The following is an 11586-nucleotide window of genomic DNA, read 5'->3' as shown; positions in this document are numbered from 1 at the left end:
GCATACATCAAACTTCCAATTGCACTTTGGTAAGGCACTTTTCTCATGTCTTCCATCTCCGATGGGGATGTAGGACAATCTAAAGCAGATAGTTTCATTTCAACTGTAAAAGGAACACACAATGGTCTACAATCCTGCATATTGAACGTCTGTAACACTAAATTCACATACTTACTCTGGCCTAGCCATGGCTTTCTGTGCACTCCATCTCTTATAATTTCCATCCCAAGAATGTGTTTTGCTGCACCAAGATCTTTCATTTTAAATTTAGCAGTGAGCTGAGACTTTAGTTCTAAAATTATATCTTCCCCTTTACCAATGAATAATATATCATCAACATACAATGCAATGTACAGGAAATGATCACCATCAATTTTATAACAAACACAAGGATCTGATATAGAATGCTCAAATCTCAAACTCAACATATATGTATCAAATTTCTAGTACCACATCTTAGGACTCTATTTGAGGCTATACAAAGATTTCTGTAATTTACAGACCAAATTACTTTTACCTTTCACCACATAGTGCTTCACCTGTGTCATATAAATATCCTCCTTCAAATCACCATGAAGGAAAGCAGTTTTCACATCCATTTGCTCAACCTCAAAATCATAAGAAACAACAATAGAAAGAAAAAATTTAATAGATGTCATTTTGGAAACAGGATAAAATATCTCACCATAATCAACACCCTCAACCTAAGAGTAGCCTTTTGCAACCAACCTTTCTTTATACTTCTCAATGCTTCAGCTAAACCAATATTTTTCTTGAACACCTATTTTCAACCAACAAGCTTTCATCCTTCAGGCAATTGTACAAGATCCCATGTATCATGTTTTTCAAAGTTGTCATTTCTTCTTCCATAGCAATCTTTTGGGATTCTGCATCATTCATACCTAATGTCTCTTATGTAGATTTTAGTTCATCCATATTAGTATTCAAAGAAAAAATACATCTCCAATCATTAGGTGAATACCTTTTAGGTGGCTTTGTATGTCTTGTAGACAATCTAACAAGCTAAGTTGGAGGTTCTTCCTCCTCTTCTGAATATTCAGAGCTAGATGAGCTCTCCTCAACTTCTTGCCTATCTAGGGGTCTCGATTCAACTCTTTCAGGTGTAGAAAGAAATTGAATCACATCTTCCTTTTTAGTTTGTTCTGGCTACAATGTAACAAAATGAGGCTTAATTTCTTTAAAAATAACACTTCTACTATGAATTACCTTTTTTGCAATAAGGTCCCAAAGCTTGTATCCTTTCACACCATAACTATACCTGATGAAGATACATTTCACAACCTTGTTCTCCAACTTTTTCTTCTTCTCCTTTGGCACATGTGCATATGCCTCACAATCAAAAACTCTAAGATGTCTCAATGAATTATTGTGACCCGACCATGCTTCCATAGGCATTTTATCAACAAGAGCTGATGTAGGAGACCTGTTAATTAGGTAGCAAGTAGTAGCAATGACTTCAACCTAAAACTTTTGTTCTAGACCAACAACACTCAACATACTCCTATCCTTCTCCATCAGTGTCTTGTTCATTCTTTCTGCAATTACATTCCGTTGTGGATAATACAAAGTTGTCTTTTGTCTGTTAATGCCATAGTCTTTACAAAACCTATCAAAATCATTAGAGCAAAATTCACCACAATTATCAATCCTCAAACTTTTAATTTTCTTTCTAGTCTATAACTCAACCATTGCTTTAAATTCTTTAAATCGATTGAAAACTTCATATTTGCTCATTAGAAAATATACCCATGTCCTACTAAAATCATCAATAAATGAAACATAATATGTGGATTTTCCAATCTAAGGAATATCTACAAGACCAAACACATCAAAATGAATAAGATCCAAAACACCATAAGTTTTATGAGAATTCGAGTAAAACTGAATGCGGTTTTGTTTTTCATAAATGCAATGCTCACAGAAATCAAATGTCAAGATTACAATTATTCAAACATTCAACAAAGTTTTTAATTTTTCAAGGTCCTTAGACCCTTTTCTCCAATGTGGCCAAGCCTCTAGTGCCATAACATAGTCTTCTCTGTAGGTAAACTTGCTTTAGAAAAAAGAGCACCCTTAGGTACCCAAAAGCCATTCCCATTTGCTGAAGGTGAACCCCTCAAATCTTCCACAGATTTACTTTTTATAAAAGTTCTATTACACTCAATAGTGTGTGTGTTTAGCTTATACAAAGTGTTGAACCTGACACCTCTAGCAATTACCATAGCACCCTTAATCATCTTACATCTTGCTTCAGAAAAGACTACCTGCACACTCACATCTATCAGTTTGCTCACAAATAATAGATCTTGTTTTAAACCAGGGATATGAAGCACACCATTAATCTTTTTTATTCTACCATCAAAAAACTTGATTTTGACTTTACCTCAACCAACAATGTCTAAATGTGAATCATCACCCAAGTACACCTTACCTCCATTAAATTCTTCATATTCAGAAAACCAATCTCTATTGGCAGTCATATGAAAAGATGCACCTACGTCAATTAACTAGGCATCATTACCTACATGAGTCACCAAAGCTGCAATAAATGCATCGCCATATTCCTTCTCAGATTAGGAATCAAAATCAATCTTCTTATTTTTCTTCTTCTTTTCTTCTTTGCATTCCTTATGGATGTGACCCGATTACCGCAATTCTAGCAAATGACTTTGGACTTTCCAAGAGATTTCGATCTCCCTCTCGATTTGGACTTATCGCGCTTCTCATTCTTCTTGCCTTTCTCCTTAGTGTTAATCTTATAGGATCCGGTTAATACTGAGAGGGGGGAGTGAATTAGTATTAACACCACTTGAAAAACTAAAAATTGAACTTATCAAACATTCACCAAATCAAACATAAACCAATACAAACCCATTTGCTAGTACTGGTATCTGTTGATAATCATTTGCTAAACTGATATATCAATGCTGCCCATTAAGTGGTCATTAACCATGCATAAAATGAAAGAAAATCATCACATCACATAAAAACATTCACCATATGAACACCATGATTTTCATGTGGAAACCCAAATAGGGAAAAACCACGGTGGGAATTGGTACCCACAAGAATTGTGCACTCTTTCGAAATGTGCCCTGTTAGGAGCCTAGCCCGGTTAGTTGCTTACAAAGATACCCTGTTAGGAGTAGACCTTGTTAGGAGTCACTCGGTTAAGGGATTTAGATGATGAGCCTTGTTAGGAGCTTTGACCTGTTAGGATCAACCTCGCAAGAGGATTTTGAACTCTGGCGTTGAGTCACCCTGTTAGAGGATTTACAATGTAAGTCCTATTAGGACTTACCCAGTTAAGGGATTTTATCTGCTACAACTATTAGGGAACAACAATGAATGATCTAGGTATAGAACTCAATTGCTTTCTTGATCAGATCCAATTATGCTCCAAATTTGCAACCCTCAAGAAGATCTCTCATACTCTAGTTCAGTTTCACACTCTTCTCAAAAACCACCAACACAACAAACATCATCTGTAGTGACATAAATAACTTTTACAACTAGATCGACAACTAAAACCCTAGAAACATCAAGATTTTACAATACAGATCATCAAAGATTATATTAGATCATCATACAGATCATTACAACATTTAACAAGACAATATCAGCCGTTGAGTGATTGTAACTCATCACTTTCTATGTGGATTGTGCAACATCACCTCCAACATTTCAACTTGATGTAGATCACTGCCAAACCAAAAATCATTATCGGTTAAGAGAATTCTTTACCGGTCCTTAAACCTTCTTAAACCCTAGCAAAGACTCAACAAAAAATATAAACATAACTTTTGGTTGCCAAAACATAATGCGATTCTGGTCAGATATATATTACACTGATACAAACTCACATTCCAAACCACACAACTTCAATCATCACCAATAGCCAGAGCCAATCAAAACATTTTCTCATTTGCCGATTAAGGTCCTAATTCCCAATTTTTTGTTCCATTACCAGTAAGCTCTTTTCAGTCAAAATACAACACAAGTAAACATCAGTTGTCATGAATAAACATCAGCTGCCATCAATGACAACATAAATAACTCATCAAAGTCATCCTATCATGCAATCTCAATCTCTTCATCACAATGTCATCACCAACAGTGCTTTACCGATTTAGTCATCATTCTTCATTTGCATCAGTTATGCCAATCATGCCAACACTTAGGTCTTCCATGAACAATTAAGGATTCCTTCAAATTGTGGGATACCTTCCTTCACATATCTTCACCAAGTAGGCCCCTCGCCACATCTTCAGACTTCAAAAAAACAAAAGTACTACCGATAGCCATAACAAGAGAATCCAACGAATTATGCAAAGAACAAAGCAAGATCTAGCATTTCTCCTCTTTGTTAATCTTAACATCGACAGATACTAATTGAGCCACCAATATATTGAATTCTTCTAGGTGGTCTGCAACTCATCCACACTCTTCCACCTTCAAGGAATACAATTTCTTCCTCAAGAAAATCTAATTTAATAAATATTTCACTTGATACATTTCACCAAGCTTAGTCCATAGCTTCTTTGCAGTGTTTTCTTCATGGTCATTGATCAAAACAAAGTCTACCAGGCACGTTCTGATAAGACCCTTGGCTTTTTGGTCCATAACATTATATTGAACTGCTGCAGTAGGATTTGAGGGCCTTTGGACATTCATATCAACAACATCCCATAGATCTCTATCTATTAGTATATCTTCCATCTTCAGCTTCCACATCTCAAAATTTGTTCCATTAAATTTATCCACCTCTATTTTCCCTGGCGAACTTTCCATCTGAAAAATTCTTGCAACAAGATAAAAAAGTGTCTTCTGCAAAATCTCCCACTCAAATTTGGATTAGTTCAAAAAACCAACAACCCACAACTGAAACCAATGGTGATCAAGCTCTGATGCCACTAGTAAGGAAGTTAAGTAGCAGAACAACTTCCTACACTAACCTTGAGAGGAGGGCAATGCAAAAACTTTTACATATCATCACAACGGTTATAGAAAATAGAAATAGATATAATAATATTCAAACCATAACACAATGATTTACGTGGGGAAAACCCTTTTGGAAGAAAAACCCCACACTTCAAAAGCCGCCCAATATATTATTCAGCAATCAAAACAGACTACAATATACTTGCAAAGAAATATCTTCACAAGAGTACCACTAATCAGAGATTTAGAGGTAACTCAATAGCCATAAGACTCTTACACACAACATCTATCTCATGCACCTCATATATAGGAGATACAATACAAAAAATCGTCAAACAGTATTACAAAACCATTGGCTAAAACTGCCCAGTAAGGTGTAGCCGACCTTATCTCCCTTCTAGATTCCCTATGATGTGTCCCTCTCTTTTTACAGCTCATTTATGTGTCTGATGTATTTTATATTTCTTATTTCAAGAGTGCAAACATTCGAAGGCCATGTAACTTGATAACCGTGTGTCCTATTGACAAACTGCTTGAAGTGCTAGAAAGCTTGTGAATTGTTCTATTGCCTCGTAAATTGCTACATCATTTATTCCCACTTTTCATGGCATTTTGGGGCCTCTAAAGTCCTCAAAATTAAATTTAAACCTTTCATTGAACCCCTCCAAAATGAAAAATTTAATATCTTCAAAACTAGTTGTGATCTCGCGACGTAACTTTATCGGAATGCTTATCTAGCCAACCAAAAGCTTCAAGAAGAATTTCATACCATTTCGTGCTCAAATGAAAACTTACTATAAATAGTAACCTCATGTAAATGCAAGGTTGAGACACCATTTTTCCAACAGTTTCTTCCCTTAGATGATTGCATCACATTTTTATAAATTATGATAATCTAGTTTATGTGAATATGGTTTCTCATTGTGGTTTTATCTTCCATTCTATGAATTGCTCATTGTTTAGTATTGGTTGCTAGATTTTATTTCAGAAGTTGATCGCTCTTAACCCATATTTGTTGCAATTTTCTTTAAAATATCAAGTATTTTAGAACAATTAGCATAAATTGTAGTTTTTTCAGATTTTGCATTTCATATATATTTTGAAAATCCAAAAAAAAAGATTTGCATTCATGAGAAGGATAGTAATATTTTTAGTAGTAAAACTAGTAGACCCACTTATTAAGAGAGGAGTTTCCTTTTGGATCTCCTGTCATTGGTCTAGTGCTAACACCACCATCAACAGTGACCTAAAATCCCAAGTGGAGGTTCATTTAATTATCAACAAGGGATGTATCTTATTCAATGATGTTGGCACTATATGCGCACTAACCCTTTTAGGTTGTTGTAGTAGTTGTATATAGAAACTACACTAAAAGGAATAAATTGTACTAAAAATATAACAATGTTGGAAATAAATCTAACTACACAACAATGGATGTGGGTTGACTGGTTATTTGATATAGTAGTGGCTATGAGTTGATTGTTAAAAAACTAATGAAATTAAATATTTTGAAATAAAACCTATCTTAAACAACTAATCACTAACAATAAAGCATAATGAATAACAATCTAAAATACTACAAATCTAAACTGCGATGGAGTCACAGTTCCTCAATTAGATATTAGCATTCCATTTTCAATAAATACAAATTTTATTATCAAAAACACCTTCTTATTTAAAATCAAAGAGATTACATAGACTTATATCAAACTTGTTGCTTAAACAAATAAGCTACTAACAAGACTCAACACTAATTGGATACTCTCTTTCTTCTCAGCCCAACACAATCCAATATTTGTACATAGAATCCTAGAGTTGTATTAATTACACTCTAATAAAATTGTAACAAATATAAATTCTCTTACAATAGATAGGAGATGACTTATTCCTCAAAAAACTAATAGTAAATAATTAACTAAATAGATTTGATAGTGTCCCAGTCCCAATCAAACACAATTATGGTTGAAAAGTATTTAGAAATAAGTCATAATGATTTATGATTTATATTATATCATCCCCATAGGTTTATCCTTTGTCCCTTTACTTCAATAACTCCAATCCATGAGATTATATAGAGGTAGAAGAGGGCAAATTGAATTAGAGCTCATTCCTTAATTGCTACTTCCAAGTCTGCCAATTTTGTCTTAGTCGACTTTTGGTGAATTTTGCTCATTAATGATGCAGGAGCATCCCTGGTTCTTGGTAATCTTGCATCAACCAAAAACTTTTCTTTTCAGTTTGTTTCCTGCTCAGTAATTCCAACATTTCTTTTTGCATTTTCTCACTAGAGCTTGCAAAGCTGATTTTTCCTTGCGAACATGATTATCTGCCATACCCCTAGTCAGAAAGACATTTGGATCTTTTTTGGCAAGTTATCGCTTTCAGATTTTGAGACAATTTTTGTAGCTTTGAACACCAGAACTTGGACCAATTTTTCTATTGGAAAACCTTGCAGATCTCTTCCGTAGCTTGCAGAGCTTCAGTTCATTATTTCCAATGTCTCTTGTCGTGTGGCGAACCTTCCCTTGGATCCACACTTCATCCTTTGGATTTTCTGGATGAATCTCTTTGGCAGAGATCGACCTTGTATTTCACACGTTTTCATTTTGATTCATTGGTGTTTATTCATCTTGGGCTAGCGGGAATCATCCTACAACATATAAATTAGTGTAGTCTAGCATGTAATAGGCAATAGTAAGAAAATAGAAAATAATTCTAAGGATTAGGTGTTTTGGAGTTGGCTCACTTTCATGCTTGAGCCAGATGTTGCATAACACGCATATATTGTCATTAGGCCTATGAGCCGAATGTGTAGCCCACATGTTGTTGGCAGATTGTAACCAATTCCTATGATTTAATACATCTGATTTTGTATTACCTCAATCATTTTGTGTTGTTTGAGTTAATTTTAATTTGTTGCACGGTCCAGATTGTTCTCTTTGAGGACCCTTCTAATCGTGACTACACTAATTAATATTGTGAATCAATTAAAACTCTTTAATGTATTTTTATATCTCATTTTAATATTTCTAAATAATTTTGAAGGTCTGAATTTTGTTAAGAAATAAGAGAGATATGCCCATTTTATTTAAATTGGTTTTTCGACTTCTTTTGTAGTTCCTTTTAATGACAACAATATCTATCAATTACCAATATGTTTCTTCTTTCTAGCTACAAAAATGACTCAAAACTCTCACAAAAAATATTTTGATATTTCTAAAATACTTTATATTTAATAATAACCATTGATCATGATATATTATCATAAATTAGCATTAACTAACAAGACATACAAATTCAATTCAAAACTTGTTTTTACCATAATAAAAAACAAGACATACAAATTCAAATCAATAATCATTTATCATAGTTAATGTTTCATATGATCAGTGTAAAGTTTGTAAATATATTATATTGGCATTGTAAATATGGGATAAAATGCCATAAATCATGGAATAGATAGCACAATGTATAGGCTTATCACACCCCCCAGCTAAAATATTTCTTGTGCTCAAGCAAGGGATAGAATTTGGTTATGCATGAAAGATTTTTATCATGAAATATTTTGACTATCACATCCTCTTCCTTCACTCTTGTCTCTCCATATTATATTTTAATATTTTCTCTTTGATTCATTCTTGAGATATCATGAATAATATCTACCACAATTATTTCATAAACATGTTGTAGTGAAATATGTTTAAGACATATAACAATACATTCATAAATTTTACTCTCATTTTATTGAATGTGATTATCATATTCTTCATCTTTCATTTTCTTTGCACTTACATTATGACTATCTTCTTTTAAATTTTGTCTTGTGCTCATCTCTGTAAATTTATTTGACCTCGTTGTCCATTAAGGCTCTCAAACTATTCTTCTTCATTATCAACTACTTTCTATCATTTAGTGTTCCTTCTCACTACCCTTCACTTTGTCCTCTTATTTTGGTACAGCTACTCCCAAACTCTTCTAGCTTTTTTCACTTTGAATCTTGACAAGAAAGCTTGTGGTTATACTAACAAGAGGATAACCTTTCTTAAAAAGGAATAAGAAAAGGAATATATTTTCTAGGATAGAAATACAAGGCATGCATATTTCCCCAACTTAAAGGTTATTTGTCTTCAAATCACAATGAATGGATGAGTGTGGCATAATAATTTACTTATGATGTAGGTAATTAGAAAAATTATAATTGGTAAGCATATGATATACATAGATGATGCAGAGCATCCAACCAACACACAAGCTAGGAGAGGTCTTTCTCCCAACTCACCTATTCAAACAAGGTGACAACTCTTCACAAATTCTCAAGAACCCTCACAAGGTTATAGTTACTAATAAGGATTAATTACCCCAAAAATGAACTCATACTTATCAAAACTCATTCAACCATTGGTACACATTAGTTTACACTTATTCAACTTGCCCAAGGCCAACTTGAGACTCTCCAACCTCAGATCACACCAAACCCTCTAAACCCCACTCACACAAGCCAACCTTCTATTAGGATTCCAACCTATCCATAAACACAACTCCCATTGATACATAAGTATTCTATAACCAAGGGTCTTCATCTTCATATACAAATAATTGTTCTTTACCCCCCCATCCACCCAAAGGATCGTAAGGAAAGCTACCGTAGCAATGATGTCTTACTATGCAACCACAAGCACTTAAGATAGTCATAACAAAAGGAATAAAATCCCCCTTGTGGGACTTTATAACACTTCCAAGAGTCACTAAGGGTCTCCACACACCTTTCCTAATTGTTTCCCACTCATTCATTCCATTCTTTGCATCTTATTCATAAAATCCTAGTCCACTAAACCTTTAGGACAATTATATGTTCACTTTAGGAGAGTCATATTAATGATGGTTAGAATGATCTACCAAGGGCCAAAATGCCTTGGAAAGGGTCTGAACTAACCTCTCACACCTCCCCAAGCCTTAAACTAACCTCTAGAAGCCCAATCTTGCACTTATATCAACCCACACATCACCAACTTGCTGCCATTTTCAGTCTGAAACACAAAATCACTTTGTGTCATCCTCAGCATGAGTCATGAACATCACAGAGCCTTGCATCCATTAAAAAATGAAAGAACATAATAAAATACAACTTTACACCCATTTGTGGGCTTTTTCAAGGTTGGAAAGTAAGGTTTTACATTTTATTTATACTGTTGTAAACCCTAGGCAGATTTATGATAGTTTTCACCAATGTTATGATAACTTGCTCAAACCATAGTGAAATTTAATTAAACCAATAGAAAAATGGATGGGATTCACACCCATTTGAAATCCAATAAATGACCAACTCTAGAGAGAATTATTTCATTGATAAAAGCACAAAATAGCAAAATGCAACGTTGGAAAACTCAGAAAATGCAAGGTAAAACTTAAATTTTCATTGATTGCACTTCATTACATCATCCAACCAACCCTTGGTAGATGAAATAGAGGTATATATAGATTTTAACTTCCCACCAATGTTCATAACTGACTTTTGAAAGTTAACTATCATTAAACAACCTTTCATACACTTTTTGCAATAGTAATGCATTAACAACTTTTTGTCAATAATGACAACTTTGATCAAAACTAGTCATAGACCAAAACTAAGATCACCATGACTCTAGAACATTAAAAATAGGATAAAGGAGGTCCAATAGACCCTCCTACATGATGAAACACTTCAATTGACACCTTGGTACCTATTTACCCAATACTTAATAATTCTGACAATTTCTTGTCAACATTGGGACAACATAACTACAAATTAAACTTAAACATGACATAGTGGTCTCATGGACCTTATTACATAAATAATGTTACTGAAAGACCTTATTACATCTAAATATTTCATGTAACTTGAAATATCTCATGGTGGCCAAATAGAAACAAATGACCAACTAGGTGCTCCTACACCATACACCTCCCTTAAGGGAAAACTCATGTCCCATGAGAGCCACCTTGCTCCATGCTGCCATGGGAATCATTGAACACATGAAACAAAAGGATATAAACTAGAATAAATACATAGGTTAGATATAATGGGGTTAGAAACCATTACCATCTTTGGTTCACACCTAGAGGTGTCAATTGACACTTGCACTTGTACTCTTTCCATATCAACTATAGTCTTCCCACTATGGATTATACCCTTTTTACCTAAAACCTCTATTGGTTTCTTGATTGTATCCTCCTCAAATGAAAAAAACACTTTCCCAATGATCACTACATTATCTAACTTTGCTTCCCTAGTGCATTCAAGCCTGGAAATGGCTATAACTCATTTACTCACCAAGGGTTCTCTCTTGCCAAACATGACAATCTTGGTTTTACCTTTCCCTTTCTCTTTTTCCTGCAAATAAGTTAGTTTAAAGGCATTTCCATCCTTATTGATTAGGTATGTGTTCTCTCTACCATCATACATTGAATTTCTATCAAATTGCCATGGTCTTCCCAATAACAAATGACAATAATCGATTGGCAAAACATCACATAAGACCCTATCTTTGTACTCACCAATATGAAATTCAACAAATACTTGATCATTCACCAATAATTTTCTATTATAATTTACCCAAGATACTTTATAAGGTGCTTCATGTGGTA

Source organism: Cryptomeria japonica, chromosome 5, assembly GCF_030272615.1.
Source record: "Cryptomeria japonica chromosome 5, Sugi_1.0, whole genome shotgun sequence".
NCBI classification, from domain to species: Eukaryota; Viridiplantae; Streptophyta; class Pinopsida; order Cupressales; family Cupressaceae; genus Cryptomeria; species Cryptomeria japonica.
The sequence above is the reverse complement of the archived record's forward strand: the minus strand, read 5'-3'. Positions refer to the sequence as shown.